This window comes from Rhipicephalus microplus, chromosome X, assembly GCF_043290135.1.
Source record: "Rhipicephalus microplus isolate Deutch F79 chromosome X, USDA_Rmic, whole genome shotgun sequence".
In the NCBI taxonomy this organism is placed as follows: Eukaryota; Metazoa; Arthropoda; class Arachnida; order Ixodida; family Ixodidae; genus Rhipicephalus; species Rhipicephalus microplus.
The window spans coordinates 409,964,886-409,984,505 of NC_134710.1; the positions used below are offsets into that span (position 1 = coordinate 409,964,886).

Sequence of the window (19,620 nt, forward strand, 5' to 3'; positions counted from 1 at the left end):
CATACTTATCTCTTTTGGTCGGTAAACATTAAACTTTTAAAGAGGTTTCAACCAAGATGCGGAATTCCAGGGGAATATAAAAAAAAATTGCTGGAGTGAAATTGATTGTCTATAAGTGAAGCCGTGCCTACGGCAACAAGGCGCCTGCAGTGACCATCCTACAAGGGGCATGATAAAGTATCACCGTTAAGCGATTAAGAACGATGCGTTTCTCTCGCACGCCCCACAACTTTTTCGAGCAACATAGTGCACCAAGGGCGTCTTAGTAATACTAATTTTCCTTAGTAAACCTCCAATTCGAGACAAAGTTCTTTGGCGATATTCACCCATACTGTGTGTTAATTCGTCGGAAACAACTATTTTTTATTATAGACCTAACGTAGCGTTTACATTGTAGCATATCATAGCCACTTGATCTCTAAGTGGGCACTACAAAGAAAGAACATGTTTCCGCCATCTTGGCAGTGGCAAATGCTGCCTTCACCTCTGCTGGCAAGGCATTGCGGAAATTTTCACTCCAGCAAATTTTCTTCAATCCTTTTTGGTGGACTCCACCAAGAAGTGTTGGCAGGTGAACTTCCTGATACAAAAAACTTGTAGCAACAAGCATCTTTATTGTTGTTTTTTTCATAATCTCCTTTACCAGTGCTCATGTTCTCTTCTCCAGTGGTCCCCGAGTTGGCATCACTTGTTGTTCGGTGCAGAGACCGTCATGCTGGTCACCCTCTGCCCGGAAGGTTTCAGTATCTCGAAGCTGCAACATAGCGCAAAGTCGATGGACATCATGGCACCAGCGTTGTTGAAATGTCCGCAGTAGTTTGGAGCCGAGAACAGGGTCACCAGCTGGCGTTTGGCGAAGAACTCGTAGCCATCTTCTACAACCTGGTGAGCTCTGCATATTAGGTCGAGGTCATGTCTGGTGAGAAACCTGGACACAACATCTGCCCCAAAGGTGAAGGATACACCACGGCTGTTCTCGTCCCAGCCCTGGATGTTTATGTCGGGATCCGCCCAAAGTAAATCACACAAAAGGCCTGTTTCTGGAACGTCTGTTGGTCTCCTGATGCTCCTTATCTGTTCCATCGACTGGAGGTCGGGCGAGAGTCCGCCATGGCAGCAGAATATTTTGTCGTTGATTGTGGCGGCGACGGGCAGACAGTTGAAACAGTCGGTGAACGTCTTCCAGAGCTTGATGTTGTAGCGTCGCTTGCATTCGTCGTAGAACCCGTGAATGCGGTTGACGGACGCGCACTCGTGGTTGCCCCGAAGAAGGAAGATGTTTTCGGGGTACTTAACCTTGTAGGCTAGCAGCAGGCAAATGGTCTCCAGTGACTGCTGGCCTCGGTCAACGTAGTCGCCCAGGAAAAGGTAGTTCGCCTCAGGAGGGAAGCCGCCGCGTTTAAGGAGCCGGATAAGGTCTGTATACTGACCGTGAATATCACCGCAAACTTTAAGTGGCGCCTCGAGCTCAAGAAGGATTGGCTGGCTCATGAAGATCTCCCGCGACTTAAGGCAGAGACCGAGAATCTCCGTCTCCGTCAGCGGTAGAGTCTTTTCCGGGCGGCATCCCCGGTCTTCTAAGAGGCGGAAAATAACGCTGTCTACGTTCAGATGTTCGTCCGCCATTTTCTCGACGTGATGTTTTTTTATCTAAATGGCAAATACCCACTTTGGGGGATTGACCAAGAATGCAACGTTCAGACAGTTGAATGTGTTTTTACGTAAGCTATGGAATTTAAAACCAGAAATAATAAAATAAATGTCAATACTACGTAAAATAAATAATTTATCTACGTGTATTATCCTGTGAGCTCATATTCCCATCTGCCATATTAATCTGAAGAAAAAACTTTACAAAACCCAGATGCTAACCTAATGAATTGACGAATAATATTAAATACATAATTAAAAGGGTACTCGTTGAGTAGTTTTATTGAAATTACACACGGCATCAAAGGCATCTCTGTGGCAATATTCCAACCCTGAGGCACCGAAGGTTAAAACGTTTTCCTCCGATAAAGTCAAGCCTAATTTTGCAAAAGGAGTTTTTAGACATTGAGTTCTAACGCGAGAGTATTATGAACGTGATAAAAATGAATGTGCACTAATTTCGTGTTACCAGCAAAATTGGCAGCGGGGTCACACAGCAGCCCTGTGCTAGTAAAAATTATTTGGTAGGACACCACATCGAAATCTCGTGATAGTCACTTCTGATTGTAGAGAATGGCTCCACTACAATTTCCATGGATATTTTAGGTGATTATATTCTGTCCATGTGGGTATTGTTTCCATCCTATCTATCCTAATAGTTAATCTTCTAAACATGACTGCGGTGAAGTGTTCTACCACTGGGAGAAGGTGGACTTTTGGCAGATCTAGCGATGAGTGGGCTAAGGCGTAAGCCATTTCATTTATTGTTAACCCACAGTGACCTGGGACCCATACTAATATCAGGCAATTCAGTTGAGAAAGGACTAAACATCGTAACGTCGTGATGGCTTGAGAGGTACCCCTTCTTTTTCTTCTTCTTCTTCTTCTTCTTCTTCTTCTTCTTCTTCTTCTTCTTCTTCTTCTTCTTCTTCTTCTTCTTCTTCCTTTTCTTCTTCTTCTTCTTCTTCTTCTTCTTATTCTTCTTCTTCTTCTTCTTCTTCTTCTTCTTCTTCTCTTCTCATGGCTCGTAACCAATGCAGCAAATTGGCCGAGTGTTTTGTGAATGTTTTGGTGTTTCCCCACAATATTTCTCGTATAAGCTAGAGATAGGTAAACAGCAAATTTATTTACTGAATGATAACACCTAAATATCTAGAATGAATAATTTAGCTCAATATTTTTTATTTCCGCCTCAAAATGTTGTTTTCTTCGCCAATTATAATGATGTTAACTATATATCTCAAACATGTCTCATACCTATTCGCGGTATTGGCTAAAATATAATATACGAGCTAATGAGAAATCTTAAGTACATATCTTGATAATCAAGATAAAAATGACACACGTAAAAACAAAAATAGCGCAATATTCGTTTTTCTCAATTTCCGACCATACAGTGGAGATATTATCGTGACGACAAATAACCGTGATAGAAAGTAGTATTATAAGAATAATAATGAAAACTTTTTATGTCAAAATATTGCTGCTATTTTTGAAACACAGATAGCCTTTTGAATAATAGTTTTTTGTTTTGTTTTGTGAAGGTAAGCACAAATGGCAATAAAGCATTCTTTTGGCTTAAGCCCAAAGCCGAAGCACCGAAAAAAAGCCTATTCTCATTTCTCAAGTTCAGCCCAAGCTTAGCTATTCGCATGACAAGAACAAATTTTATTAGTATTCTGTACCGGTAATATGACAAAACAACGATATTTGAGGGTTTCGGTTTCAAAAGAAGTTGCATTAAGCGGAATAATCCGACAATTAATTTCTCTTTTTCTCTTTTTTTCTGTTTTACTTTCTGTTTATATCTGTTCTCTCGCCCATCAGAGTCATGCTGCGCCGGATAAAGTGGCACACCTTTCGGGGAAGCGAACCTAAAGAGGAAAAAGATGACGATGAAGAGAGTGTGTGCTGATTCATTATGATGATTTCCTACTTACAAAACAAGGCAAACCTCAAGCATAACAAATCCTTCAAAACTCTATTCTGCTGTAAAAATGGCGAATCCCACGTACAATGGGAATTCATGACATGCGAAGGCGTGAATGAGGAGGGCTGATATGTCACTTTAAATCACCACAACGTTACGAGGCCCACGGATGTAGCACAAACTGAACACAAGTAGAAATGTTATGCGAACTCACGTATAGATAGATAAGATGCAAGTACGTTGCTTATAGCTGCGTACCGATGGCACCACTAACGATTGCAATACCATCACTAGCAGTAGTAGGCATGTAAATTATAACGTACATGAATTCCAAGTACTGAACATTATGCTTGCACCTGACAATTGTGTTTGTTGTCGACTCACGTTGCGTAATACCAAATTTAGTATATGTGAAGCTATGGAAATGGCCGCGAGTGTGCTATGAGCGCCGCAGGTAGTCGCGGTTTACATGACACGCATGCCATGATTATCATGCTTGGGCGCGTCATTTTCCTTCGTCTTCCATTCGCGTCACGTAATACCAAGTTTGATATATGTGAAGCTAGCGAAACGGCTGCCAGTGCATCTTGAGTGTGGCATGTAGTCATGTTCTTACATGACACGCATGTCATAATTATCATGTTTGCACCCGTCACATACCTTCATCATTCGTACAACATTTGGTATATGTGAAGCCAGCGAAACTGCTGTCAGCGCGCAATGCACGTACATGTAGTCATCTTTTACATGACACGCATGTCATGACGGTCATGTTTGAAAATGTCATTTAACTAGGTCGCTCGTTCGCGTCACGTAATACTAACTTTGGTATAAGAGAAGCTACGAAACGCCCGTGGGCGCGCTATGAGCGTAGCATGTAGTCATGTTCTTCCATGACACAAATGTCCCCGTTTTCTCGTTAAGGGCTGCACATATACTTGCCATACAGTCACGTCATACCATACCCGTTTTTCAATATGTCATGTGGACAAAAACACCGCAAGAGCAGTAGCTGGACCATGAGATCTAGATCATGTCATTCATGGTATACGTGTCACGATTTTCATGTTATGACTAGTCACTTATGCTCGTTATGCAGTTGTGAATGAATGGATGGACGGATGGATGGATTGATTGATGGACGAATGTACGTTTTCTAAACGTTTCCTATTTTGCTGTAGCTTCATTAGAAATTTAAAAAAAAGGCATTACCACATATGAGAAGGGTGTCGACTAAGACTTATTGGATTGCCATTCTCGTAAACTGTTGCACGTGCATGACGTAGACATCCTCTGTGTTCCTTTCTATATCTTTCACGTTCGACATCTTACGTGTATAAAAAACCAACAAGGCCTATTCGACAAACTTATCATACATTGTAATGCATTTTTAGTTTTTTTATTACAACTAGCAAAAAAACGAAAATATTTTGACAACGTCTAAACGTCGTCTGGCAAGGCTTTTTTTAGATGAAAACTTGTGGGACATTAGCACAGCTTTCGGACAGTCAGATAGCCGTCCATGACTGTAAAATGTCTTGATCGAGACGTCTATTAGCCCTTTTGACTTGATGCTTATGACGTTTATTAAACGTGTACTAGCTTTTTTGTGTTTCATGAGTATAGGGCACCTGATTTTGCCTGAAACTGTAATAGCTGCACGTACCGAAAGCGAATCTGCTATGATCATTTTTCTCAATTCCTTCGAAAGAAATTTTCGAAGCACAAAATATTAGCGTTTTCTCTGTTCCCAGAAGCATCTGTGCTTATTGCTTTATTTATTTCTACCAGGTAGTGTTTTATTCTATACTGTTGAAAAACTCTGAAATATTCGAACTTAGATTTGGCGAAGGGGGAGATCTTCATTTTACTTTATGTAAATATTACGGTTTGAGTTATAAGTTTGAATTACCGTTTTATTGTCAACATTTATGCTACCTTGTTTCTTTTTTTTACAAAAAAATAATCTGACGTGCATAAAAACGTGGCCATTGAGTAAGAAAAACGAATTCGGGATCACCAATAAAGGCGTTCCTATCCCTTCTGGTTGGTAAACAATAAATTTTAAAGAGGTTTGAACCGTTCGCATGCGGAATTCCAGGGGAATATAAAAAATCGATGGAGTGAAAATGATTGCCCAGGAGTGACGTCGTGCATAAGACAAGATGGCGGCGGCAGCGGCCATCTGTCTAGACACATGATAAAGTATCACCGTTCCGCGATTAAGAATGGAACGTTTCTCTGGCACGCCCAACGAGTTTAATGTTGAAACTTTTTCGCGTCACATAGTGCTCTAAGTGCGTCCTAGTGTTACTAATTTTCTTTAGTAAGCCTCTAACTGGAGGCAAACGTCTTTGGAGATTCAGTCACCCATACTCGTTTCTGTGTGTTATTTCGTCGGGAACAACTATCGTTTAGTATAGAACTAATGTAGAATTTACAATATAGCACATCAAAGCCACTTGGTCTCAAAGTGGGCACTACCAGGAAAGAGCATGTTTCCGCCATCTTGGCAGTGGCAAAAGCTGGCTTCACCTCTGCTGGCAAGGCATTGCGGGAATTTTCACTCCAGCAAATTTCTTCAATCCTCCTTGGTGGAATCCACCAAGAAGTGTTGGCAGGCGCACTTGCTGATACAAAACACTTTTAGCCACAAGCATCTTTATTGTTTTTTTTTCTTTTTTTTTAATAATCTCCTTTAGCCCCGCCGCGGTGGTCTAGTGGCCAAGGTACTCGGCTGCTGACCCGCAGGGCGCGGGTTCGAATCCCGGCTGCGGCGGCTGCATTTCCGATGGAGGCGGAAATGTTGTAGGCCCGTGTGCTCAGATTTGGGTGCACGTTAAAGAACCCCAGGTGGTCTAAATTTCCGGAGCCCTCCACTACGGCGTCTCTCATAATCATATAGTGGTTTTGGGACGTTAAACCCCACAAATCAATCAATAATCTCCTTTACCAGTGCTCATGTTCACTTCTTCAGTGGTCCCCAAGCCGGCGTCACTTGTTCGGTGCAGAGACCGTCATGCTGGTTACTCTCTGCCCGAACGGTTTCAGTATCTCAAAACTGCAACATAGCGCAAAGTCGATGGACATCATGGCACCAGCGTTGTCGAAATGTCCGCAGTAGTTTGGAGCAGGGAACAGGGTCACCAGCTGGCGTTTGGCGAAGAACTCGCAGCCATTTTCTACAACCTAGTGAGCTCTGCATATTAGGTCAAGGTCATGTCTGGTGAGAAACCTGGACACGACATCTGCTCCAAAGGTGAACGATACACCGCTGCTGTTCTCGTCCTAGCCCTGGATGTTTTAGTCGGGATCCGCCCAAAGTAAATCACACAAAAGGCCTGTTTCTGGAACGTCTGTTGGTCTCCTGATGCTCCTTATCTGTTTCATCGACTGTAGGTTGGGCGAGAGTCCGCCATGGCAGCAGAATATTTTGTCGTTGATTATGGCGGCAACGGGCAGACAGTTGAAACAGTCGGTGAACGTCTTCCAGAGCTTGATGTTGTAGCGTCGCTTGCATTCGTCGTAGAACCCGTGAATGCGGTTGACGGACGCGCACTCGTGGTTTACCGAAGAAGGAAGATGTTTTCGGGGTACTTAACCTTGTAGGCTAGCAGCAGGCAAATGGTCTCCAGTGACTGCTGGCTTCGGTCAACGTAATCACCCAGGAAAAGGTAGTTTGTCTCAGGAAGGAAGCCGCCGCGTTTAAGGAGCCGGATGAGGTCTGTATACTGACCGGGGATATCGCCGCAAACTTTAAGTGGCGCCTCGAGCTCAAGAAGGATTGGCTGGCTCATGAAGATCTCCCGCGACTTAATGCAGAGGCCGAGAATCTCCGTCTCTGTCAGCGGCACAGTCATTTGCGGGTGGCATTCCCGGTCTTCTAAGAGGCGGAAAATAACGCTGTCCACGTTCAGATCTCCCTCCGCCATTTTATCGACGTGATGTTTTTTTTTATCTAAATTGTACGTACCCACTTTGGGGGATTGGCAAAGAATGCATGCAACGTTGAGACAGTTGAATGTTGTTTTACAAAAGCTATGAAATTGAAAACCCGAAATAATAAAATTAAATGGCAATACTACGTAAAATATTCAATTTAACTACATGTATTATCCTTTGAGCTTCTATTCCCGACTGCCGTATTAATCAATTAATTCCCGACTGCCAATCAGAACTTGCCAAAGTTCTGAGTTCCTTTCAAAGCCTGGCCACAGGAAATTACTTTTCAACTTCCTTAAAGCCAAAAAGTAATCCAATCCCACCATCAACAAACCTCGAATCGATAGTTTCAACGCCACTTGAGGTGCCTACTTTTCTGGAAGATATTGCTCAAGGCTGGAAAGCCGCTTCACGGCTGCTAACTTTTACCACTCGCCGTGCCCTGTTAACAGCGATGACTTTGAAGAGGTTACAGCGTCGGAAATAGCACAAGTAGTGAAAATATTGCCCAATTCTGCTCCAGGTCTCGATGGAATAACTGCATCGGTAATAGAAATAATCCATAAAGTATCACCTCAACATGCAGTGCTTAACCACTCCATTAGACATTTGTGGATTCCGCCTGAGTGGAGAATCACGAAAATAATTTTTTATTAAAGAAACATGGAGCTTGGTTTACTTTGAATAACACTAGGCCTATTTCACTCACATAAAATCTGGTAAAACTAATCAAAAGACTTCTACACGTTTGGATAGACAACTGGTTGGACGAAAATGCAATATTAAGCTCATGCCAGATCGGATTCAGGCGTGGCTGCTCCATTTAGTGTACCCATGTTGATCTGTAAAGCAGGATACAACTAGCTCGTTCTATGAAACAGGTTTCCGGCTTAGTAACTTTAGATATTGCAAAAGCTTATGACAGTGTGGAAGACGTTAAACTAATAAATTTGCTAACGCACATCGGATTACCAAATTACTTCGTCGCATGGGTTTACTCCTTTCTAAAAGATAGAGAATTCTATTGCTCTCGATTTGGCATGTCGTCTTCAAAGTATAAACAAACTAGAGGTCTCCCCCAAAGTTCGGTACTTTCACCATCATTATTTAGTATTTCATTGTGCACAAATCCAGTACAACACGATGTACAGGTGCATGTATACGCTGACGACATCGCATTTTTGCTACAGCTACAGATATACATACATTATATCAGATGCTACAGTTTTATATGAACGCTCTGGACACATGTTTAGACGACATTAATCTATCATTAAACATCAGGAAAAGTGCAGTCGTAGTTTTTCCTATAACTGTTCCAGTGCAGATTTCTATGCTTCACAAACAGGACTTTATCCCGCAGGTGAAATTGATTAAATACTTAGGACTGATTTATACTGAAAACCTAAATTGGAGTCCGCATATAGAAAATATGGCAGCTAAAGGAGCACAGGCGCTTGGGATGCTTCGTAGACTCAGCAATAAAAGTTGTGGTTTACGTCGTGATGTGCTAGTAATGATATATTGTATGTATATTCGCCCAATAATGGAGTTTGGCTGTGTCATGTTTTCTGGAGCACCCGCCTAAAAAATTAGACCAATGGTACGAATAAAACGCGAAGCGTTACGTATATGTCTTTGGCTCCCTAAATTTGTCGCAATTAATACTTTATGCAAGGAAGCGCGCTTCCTTCTCTTCGTGCTAGGTTCCAAATACTAGCAGCCCGTACCTTCCTAAAAATATACGCATCCCCACTTAGGAGGTCACAATATGTTTTGATTAATGAGCCGACGTCCTTTTTTAACCAACAGTGGTCTAGATTAAAGTGTCCACAAGTCATCGTCGTACAGAAGCTCTTGGAAACATTACAAGTTAACCTTCGTGAAGTACGGGTACTAAGAACACCTATTCAAACAATGAAAATAGAATTTGACAATATTTTTCCTGATAATTGCAAAACTCTTCCCAGTAGATATCTAAATGCCATTTTGAAATACCACCTGGAAAGTGCTGTAACCCATTGAACGACGCGACCCAAGCTCTCAAGTGCGCATGTGCACAATCTTATCCCCCTTCCCTCTCCCCCTTACTTTCCTATATATATTCACGAGTGTGAATAAAAAGGGCTGTTCTTTTCTGTTGGCATGGTCCGACTGTCACGTTTACTGCTGGAGCGGCGTGGCCGCCTCCCAACTAACAGTGGCGACGAGAATACCCACCGATACGTGTAAGCCGGGCGCCAGCGGCGAGACCAAGACGAAGACGCCCATCAGCCCGCCCGCAGCCATGGCCCTCAAGCTTCCGGATTTTGCAGAGGAGACAGATAAGTGGCAAGCGTATCTCGTTAAGATTGACGCCTACTTCGAAGCGAACGAAGTTACGGACGACGCGAAGAAAAGGGCCTTGTTGGTGGCTGCGTTAGGATCGAGGACCGTTGAAATCCTTTGCGGCAGAATCGCACCGCGAAAACCAAGCTCGCTGAGTTACGAAGAAGTTGTTTCAACCTTGAACGAGCACTATGATCCGTCCCCTAACGAGATATCGGAAAGCTTCAAGTTCTTTCACCGAAACCAACAAGAAGGGGAGTCCGTTCAGGCGTTTATCGTCGAGATTCGCAAGCTAGCGCATAACTGCAACTTCTCTTCAATGTTGGAGCGAATGCTGAGGGACCGCATCGTTTGTGGAGTGCGCTCGAAAAACCTGCAGAAACAACTATTAGCCAAAAAGGACTTGACGCTGGCAGAAGCGGAAGCACTAGCTCTAGCAGCCGAAAGCGCGGAGTTAGGGTCGCAACAGATGACCGGGCAAGGTGACGCCGTTGGGGTGTTCAACGTGCAGCGTAGCAGGCAACCCGAAATCAGCAGGAGCGAACGGAGCAGCTTATCGCAGCACTGCAGCTGCTGTGGCAAACAGGGACATCAAGCCAGGGAATGCTCATTACGACGGCGCATGTGCTACAAATGTGGGCGACAAGGTCACTTGGCGCGAGTATGCTCCCGGACAGCCACCACCAACAGAACCTTCGCGATAACAGAGTGTTCAGCGGAAAGTGAAGATAACGATTGTAACGCACTACAAATATGGTCAGTGAAGGGTAATGGAAGCCTGGTTCCGCCCCTACACAAGCAGGTTACATGGAACGGAGTGCCACTGAATATGATAATCGACACAGGTTCACCTGTCTGCGTAGTGCCTAAAGCGATATACGAAGCCTATCTTCATAAGTGGCCACCGCTTTGTAAAGCTGCATTAACTCTGTCATGCTATCTTGGGAAGATACCAGTGCGGGGCATTGTCAAAATGCAAGCTTCCTACAAGTCTGCAACAGTTGACTGCGATCTCGTTGTGTTAGACTGCGAAGGTCCTAGCCTTTGCGGCCGTGACCTGTTACAGATGCTCGAGACACAAGGGGCACCGCTTCTTCACATCGCGTCACTCTCATCGGACGGGAAGCTGGAGAGTCGGACAGCGGCACCCGTGCTGGAACAGTACGCAGACCTTTTTGCGGAGGGCCTGGGAGCCATCAAGGGACCACCAGCACGGCTTCATATAAAGGACGGAGCAACCCCAAGGTTCTGTAAGGCAAGAAAAATTCCATTTTCTTTGCTAGACAAAGTGTCCGCCGAGCTAGATCGACTCGTGGCCGAAGGCATTATTACGCCAGTTTCCTATTCAGAATGGGCAACCCCGGTGGTGCCAGTGCTGAAACGTGACGGAACAGTCCGCATCTGTGGCGATTTCAAAGTTACTCTAAACCCAGTATGTGAAATGGAAAGTTATCCTCTACCCGTAGTGGACATTTTCGCTACGCTTCGTGGAGGGCAGCAGTTCAGTATCTTGGATCTACGTGATGCCTACAACCAAATTCTTCTAGACGAAGATTCGCGCAAGTTAGCGGTTATAAACACTCACAAGGGCCTCTTTTGTTATAACAGGCTACCGTTTGGGATAGCCTCGGCCCCTGCGATTTTTCAACGAACAATTGAGCAGGTGCTGCAAGGCCTCCCAGGGGTTCAAGCGTACTTAGACGACGTCCTGATAGCAGATGCGAACGATAAGCCAACTGCGAACCTGCAAGCAGTCTTGCAGCGGTTCAGGGAGTACGGCGTGAAGCTCCGCGCGGACAAGTGCCGAATAGGTGAGGAGTCAGTTACGTATCTAGGACACAGAATTGACGCGGCAGGGTTGCACCCGTCAGACAAGAACATCGAAGCAATTAAGCTGGCACCGACTCCTCACAATGTCACGGAATTGCGGTCTTTTTTGGGCATGCTAACTTTCTACAATAAATTCTTGCCTAATCTGTCCACGCTCCTGAGTCCCCTATACCTTCTTCTGGAAAAGAAATCGAAATGGTCTTGGGATGAGCGCGAAAACGATGCCTTCCGAAAAGCAAAAGCCGTTTTGTGTTCCGCGCCTGTGTTAACTCACTTCGATCCCGCACGAGAGCTATTTCTGGAGTGCGACGCGTCACCCTACGGTGTGGGAGCGGCACTATTCCACCGAATTGAAGGACAGTATCAGCCCCTTGGATTTCGATCCAGGACGCTTACTGCCGCAGAAAAGAATTATGCACAGATTGAACGTGAGGCGTTGGCTCTGGTTTATGGCGTCACGCGATTCCGAGATTATCTGCTGGGCAGACAGTTCACGCTTCTAACCGACCATCAACCACTGTTGGGTCTCCTAAGAGCGGATCGTCAGACGCCGGCTATGGCCGCTGCGCGCATTCAGCGTTGGGCCATCATACTTGGTGCCTACCGTTATCGGTTGCAACATCGACCGGGTAAACTCATGTGCAATGCTGATGCTCTTAGCCGTCTACCCCAACCGTTGCAGGAAGAAGTGGACCAGGAGGACGAAGCTCAAGTTCTGACCCTGGACCAGTGGGATCAGCCGGCCCTGCCATGGAAGGAACTCCAGGCACTCGCCGTCGCGGATGAGGTACTTTTCCAGGTACGCAAGTATACCCGGGAAGGTTGGCCGAAAAAACTCGACACGGAAACTACAGAAATCGCCGATTTTTACAAAAGGCGGCATGAGCTGTCTGTTAGTGAAGAACTTCTTTACTGGGGCCATCGCTTTGTAGTGCCGACAGCAGCACGCGGGAAGTTGCTAAGGCTACTGCATGAAGCCCACCAAGGAATTTCCACCATGAAGGCGAAGGCCAGATCGTTATTTTGGTGGCCCGGCGTAGAGCAAGACATCGAGCGCGTTGCGGCGACATGCCAAAACTGTGTGCAAGCGTTGCCGATGGCTCAGGCAAAAGAACCAGTAAATTGGCCCGAGACGCACGAAAGGTGGTCGCGGTTACATGTGGACTATGCGGGACCAGTAAAAGGGAAAATGTTACTCATCGTTGTCGACGCGCACACCAAGTGGATTGAGGCGCTTCCCGTGTCGCAGGCCAACTCGCATAGCACAGTCGAGGCCCTCAGAACGATATTTAGCCGTTTTGGTATACCGCGCACGGTGGTTTCTGACAACGGGACGCCATTCACGGCACGAGAGTTCGAGCAGTTCATGGAGCGCAATGGCATTGCGCATATTCGAACACCTCCCTATCACCCCCAGAGTAATGGACTAGCAGAGCGAGCCGTGCGCACTATCAAAGATGGCTTGAAGAAGATAGGCGGCACTTGCCTCCTCACCTCACTGGCACGTGTATTGTGCAATTATCGGAACGCACCACACCAGGAGGGTCCTTCTCCCTCAGAGAGGCTATTAGGATACCGTCTGCGCACAAGAATGGAGATGTCTTTTCCTTCCAGAGTCTATCCTGCCAAAGCTGCGAGTGACCCAGGCTGGAATTTCGCACCGGGAGACTACGTGTACGTGCGAAATTACGGCGCCGGAGACAAGTGGTTCCCAGGCACAGTGGAGGCTACGCGTGGCACTCGCCTCCTGGAGGTAAAGACTGTGGATGGCCTTGTCCGCCGCCACGTGGATCAAGTTCGCAAGCGGAGCCCAGATGAAACGCCAGCAGCCGACGACATGTCGAGGCCATCTACACCGGTTTCCCCAGGGCCGGTACGACTAGAAACAACGGCGCCGGCTACCTCTCAGAGTACCCCAGAATCGCAACCATACGTACTACGTCGCTCCACACGAGCCAAGAAACCGGTCGTGCGTTTTGGCTACTAAGGGGGAAGAAATGCTGTAACCCATTGAACGACGCGACCCAAGCTCTCAAGTGCGCATGTGCACAATCTTATCCCCCTTCCCTCTCCCCCTTACTTTCCTATATATATTCACGAGTGTGAATAAAAAGGGCTGTTCTTTTCTGTTGGCATGGTCCGACTGTCACGTTTACTGCTGGAGCGGCGTGGCCGCCTCCCAACTAACAGAAAGATTAGACATAAAGATTGTATTAGCTACTGATGCTTCAGTTTGCGAAGAGAAGGCAGGAGTCGGAAGTGCATCTTCAGTATTGGATTCGTCTTTTTCGATTCGTTTACCCAATTTTACACCTATTTATCAAGCGGAATTACTGGCGATTCTCTTAGCATTACGAAAATTGCCTCAATCAATAACGGATGCTATTATTCTTTCAGACTGCTTGTCTGTGTGTAGTTCATTACCTGCGCCTAATATGTCCAATGCTTTGAAAGTATTCTACGACCTTGCCCCAAGACATTTACGACTCATTCGCTTTGTGTGGATACCAGGGCATAAAGGTTTAACCCTCAATGAATATGCAGATGCACTCGCCGTGGCCTCACATAATTATCCCATAATTTCTATATTGCCGACGCTAGCATTTATCGCCATGGCACGCTTTGAAAAATTTGTCATGTCAGATCAGTTTGAAAAATCTCGCTTGGCAACATCGGATTTTTTTCATCTTAAGTACTCTTGGAAAAATCGATGGTGCTCCTCTAGAACGGTGAAGATATCAATTACGAGACTAAAATACCAAGTCCCCCCCCGCTGAACTTTTATCTACACAGGTCTGGTCTGGCACAGTCTCTCCTATGCCTCCACTGCAACGAGAGTGAATCCCTTCATCATTTCCTTTGAACATGCAGGTTATGCACAAACCAAAGGAAAAGACTGTTAGAAGAACCTCTCCGTAGGTTGGCTCTAAATTTATCCCTTCCAATGGTTCTCTCCTTTGGAGCAACTGAAAAGGGATTCAGCCACAGGAATGTTTGCGAGGCCTTATGCGCTTTTCTAAAGGCAACAAAACGATTAGAATGTCAAGTTGAGGCATAAATTCACTTTATTTCAAACCATATTAGCCTGTTCGTTCTTTGTATTACCTCTATTTCATTTCTAATCTATCATTTACCAATTGGTGTTTTGTTTAAACATCGTTATCTAAATAATCAGGGTAGTAAAACAACTTCCCCTTCACTTTCACTTTTCCCTTCACTTTCCCCTTCAAGTACCAATATTCCTAGCAGTGTTCTTCCCTCTTCCTAGCAATCCCAACCTACTAAACGTGCCACAACACCTGAACCAGTTTCAGTCTTGTTTACAAATATTAGAAGTGTGCTAAGTAAACGTGACGAGTTATCTTCTATAATTGATGACTGTTCTGCGGACATAGTAGTGTTAACAGAAACTTGGTTGTCAAGTAAAATTCGCAACACTGAGGTTTTACACTGCAAAAACACCTACAATTTTTACAGATCAGATCGAATAACAAGAACAGGGGGCGGTGTTCTTATCGCGATATCAGATAGATTTTCCTCTCATATTGTTCCCATAAGTTCGCCACTAGAAATCGTATGCGCGTGCGTTCGATTTGCGTATCAGGACGTGATTTTGTGCGTTTGCTACCGACCGCCTCGCTGCCCCTCAGACTTTTGCGAAAACTTCCATGACTGTTTGCACGCAGTTTCTGTCAGGTACCCAAATTCTCATATATTTGTCATGGGCGATTTTAATTTCCCAGAAGTTACTTGGGGCAGTGGGGATGGAACGGCTAGCTGTCTTTCAGCGGAAGGTAATTGCTTTTTAAACATATGCAATGATTTTAATTTAACCCAAGTAATCCATGAACCCACGCGCATCACAGCATTTTCTTCAAATATACTTGATTTGGTTTTCACAACTAATCCTTCGGTCATTTCATCGATTCACTACCTACCCGGGCTTAGTGATCATCGCATTGTACACTTCACCTGCGCAATGCAACCACAGCGTCCTATGCACGCAACTAAAGTTATAAAAGATTATGCGAAAGCTGATTATGCATCTATATGTACTGAGTTGGAAGTTTTCACTGAAAAATACATTGCATGTGCCGCTGATAACACTGTAGAGGAGAACTGGGTATCGTTCAAAAATAAGTTTAATTCACTTATAGATTGTTATGTTCCTTTACGAACTGTTCGAACGGCGTTCCGCTCTCCGTGGTTCACATCAGCACTTCTTCGCTTACGTAATAAAAAAAAACGACTTTACCGCAGCGCTTCATCATCTGACACCACGGAGAGATGGGCGGCTTATCACAACGCAACATTAGAATACAAAAAAGCTTATGCAGTAGCTAAACATAGTTTCTTCAGCGATACCCTTCCCTCTCTTCTACAGTCTAACCCTCGTAAGTTTTGGTGTCTAGTAAATGGTCCAAAAAATAAGAACATTGATCTTTGTGACGAACTTGGTTTGGCGATTGCAAGTGACAGGTGCTGCGAGGCTTTGCAAGACGTATTTAAAAAATCATTTTCCGTTGACAACTCCAATCATTTACCAATTCAAGCCGATCCTGGATATCCCCGAATGGAACCAATCATCATTGATCAATTGGGGCTATTTCACCTCATATTAAAAATGAAAGCCTCGGCACCTGGCATAGATGGAATCGCTCCCCAATTTCTCAAACAGACTGCCACTTATTGTTCAGTCATTTTTTCACAGCTCTTTTCACAGTCATTACAAAATGCCTCATTGCCCAGTGACTGGAAGGCGGGGAAGGTGGTTCCTGTGCCTAAACCAGGTGACTCATCTAATCCTTCTAACTACAGGCCCATCACTTTGACTAGTATTCCATGTAAGCTTCTCGAACACATAATCTATTCTAACTTAATTATATTTCTCGAAGAAAATAACTTCTTTCACAACAGTCAGCATGGTTTTAGGAAACACTACTCATGTGAAACCCAACTACTTCTCTTCACCAACGACTTATTTTCAGCTTCTGACACTGGCTCCATTATCGATTGCATTTTCCTTGATTTTCAAAAAGCTTTTGACACCGTTTCTCACCGTTTACTCCTACTAAAACTAAGCATGCTAAATATTGACTCAAACACATTACGATGGATCGAATGCTTCTTATCTAACAGAACCCAACATGTAACAGCTAACGATCATGACTCACGCAATTGTTCAGTAATCTCTGGTGTGCCGCAAGGTTCTGTCCTTGGACCCTTACTCTTTCTAATTTATATTAATGACCTTCCATCCAGCATTACATCAACAATCAGGCTATTTGCCGACGATTGTGTCATCTACCGCATAATAACTAACTCTCATGATTCATCACTACTTCAATCTGATCTTGACAACATTACATCTTGGTGCTCACTCTGGTCAATGAAACTAAATATTGGCAAGTGCAAAATAATGAGGATCTCTCGAGGAAGTACTGACTGCACTAGCCCTGTTTATTCAATTTCTAATTTTCTGTTGTCGTCTGTCAATACTTACAAATATCTTGGTGTTCACATAGATAACAATTTAACATGGAATAATCATGTCAGTTATGTGATTAACAATGCTAACCGCACTCTCGGCTTCTTGCGCCGTAACTTTTCATTAGCACCTGTTTCATTAAAACTTCTTCTTTATAAAACACTAGTCAGATCTAAACTCGAATACGCCTCATCAATCTGGGATCCTCATTCTTGTTCACTTGTTAATGCACTGGAAGCCATCCAAAATCGCTCAGCTCGCTTCATTGTCGCTAATTACTCCCGTACCGCTAGCATCTCATCAATTAAAAATTCTCTAGACCTTCCTACCCTTTCTAACAGGAGGAAACAGGCCCGACTCTGTCTCTTTCACAAAATTTTTTTTATGAATCCTGAAATAAAGGGCACATTGTTCTCGTCACCTTCTTACGTTTCATCTCGCATCGACCATAACTTCAAAGTCCATGTGCCACTCTGCCATACCAACATATACTTCCACTCCTACGTGCCGAAGACTTCATCCGAATGGAACCACCTTCCTGCCTCCATCGCCAGCAACCCTGATCATGCATCATTCAAGACTGCCATCTCTAACTTGTAACCACTCCTCTCTGTAACGCCGCAAATGGCATTGAGAGTATTTAAATAAATAAATAAATAAATAAATAAATAAATAAACTCCACCTCACAAATGAGACACCGTCCGTTTCATGGCCGATCCCCCGTGGAGTGTTGCGCCAGGACTCTGAGGAACAACCAACCAACAACCTAAAATTATTGGAACAGTAACGCGAACATGACCATGTTATAGCCAACGCAAGGTGGCTGTCATCTACCGCCGAGCGCAAGTAGTCAATCACGAAGCGTGGGTGCCTGGCTCTTTTGTTGGTAGTCGCCAAGTTTCATTCATACTTATACGGGCGCTCATTACAAATCGTCACTGTTCACCACGGGCTCTGATGGCTGACCTCACTCAAGGATGACACAGGACGCCTCGTTCGTTGGGCCCTACATCTACAAGAATACACTTTCAGCGTGACGTATATAGAAGGGCGGTTGCAGGTTATACATGCAGGTTATACATGCAGGTTATACATGCAGGTTATAACATGCAGGTTATACACAAACCAAAGGAAGAGACTGTTAGAAGAACCTCTCCGTAGGTTGGCTCTAAGTTTATCCCTTCCGGTGGTTCTCTCCTTTGGAGCAACTGAAAAGGGATTTAGCCACAGGAATGTTTGCGAGGCCGTATGCGATTTTCTAAAGGCAACAAAACGATTAGAATGTCAAGTTGAGGCATAAATTCACTTTATTTCAAACCATATTAGCCTGTTCGTTCTTTGTATTACCTCTATTTCATTTCTAATCTATCGTTTACCAATTGGTTTTTTGTTTAAACATCGTTATCTAAATAATCAGGGTAGTAAAACAACTCCACCTCACAAATGAGGCACCGTCCGTTTCATGGCCGATCCCCCGTGGAGTGTTGCGCCAGGACTCTGAGGAACAACCAACCAACAACCTAAAATTATTGGAACAGTAACGCGAACATGACCATGTTATAGCCAACGCAAGGTGGCTGTCATCTATATACCGCTGAGCGCAAGTAGTCAATCACGAAGCGTGGGTGCCTGGCTCTTTTGTTGGTAGTCGCCAAGTTTCATTCATACTTATACGGGCGCTCATTACAAATCATCACTGTTCACCACGGGCTCTGATGGCTGACCTCACTCAAGGATGACACAGGACGCCTCGTTCCTTGGGCCCTACATCTACAAGAATACACTTTCAGCGTGACGTATATAAAAGGGCGGTTGCAGGTTATACATGCAAGTTATAACATGCAGGTTATACACAAACCAAAGGAAGATACTGTTAGAAGAACCTCTCCGTAGGTTGGCTCTAAGTTTATCCCTTCCGGTGGTTCTCTCCTTTGGAGCAACTGAAAAGGGATTTAGCCACAGGAATGTTTGCGAGGCCGTATGCGATTTTCTAAAGGCAACAAAACGATTAGAATGTCAAGCTGAGGCATAAATTCACTTTATTTCAAACCATATTAGCCTGTTCGTTCTTTGTATTACCTCTATTTCATTTCTAATCTATCGTTTACCAATTGGTTTTTTGTTTAAACATCGTTATCTAAATAATCAGGGTAGTAAAACAACTCCACCTCACAAATGAGGCACCGTCCGTTTCATGGCCGATCCTTCGTATAGTGTTGCGCTAGGACTCTGAGGAACAACCAACCAACAACCTAAAATAATTGGAACAGTAACGCGAACATGACCATGTTATAGCCAACGCAAGGTGGCTGTCATCTACCGCCGAGCGCAAGTAGTCAATCACGAAGCGTGGGTGCCTGGCTCTTTTGTTGGTAGTCGCCAAGTTCCATTCATACTTATACGGGCGCTCATTACAAATCGTCACTGTTCACCACGGGCTCTGATGGCTGA

The 19,620-nt window shown here is 44.5% G+C and overlaps 2 pseudogenes; both read right to left on the reverse strand.

Moving 5' to 3' along the window:
- Positions 1-343: 343 nt before the first annotated feature.
- Positions 344-1,802, reverse strand: LOC142776488 (serine/threonine-protein phosphatase PP1-beta catalytic subunit pseudogene; annotated as a pseudogene).
- A 4,481-nt stretch (positions 1,803-6,283) lies between these two features.
- On the reverse strand, positions 6,284-8,341 carry LOC119160974 (serine/threonine-protein phosphatase PP1-beta catalytic subunit pseudogene; annotated as a pseudogene).
- Positions 8,342-19,620: the final 11,279 nt, after the last annotated feature.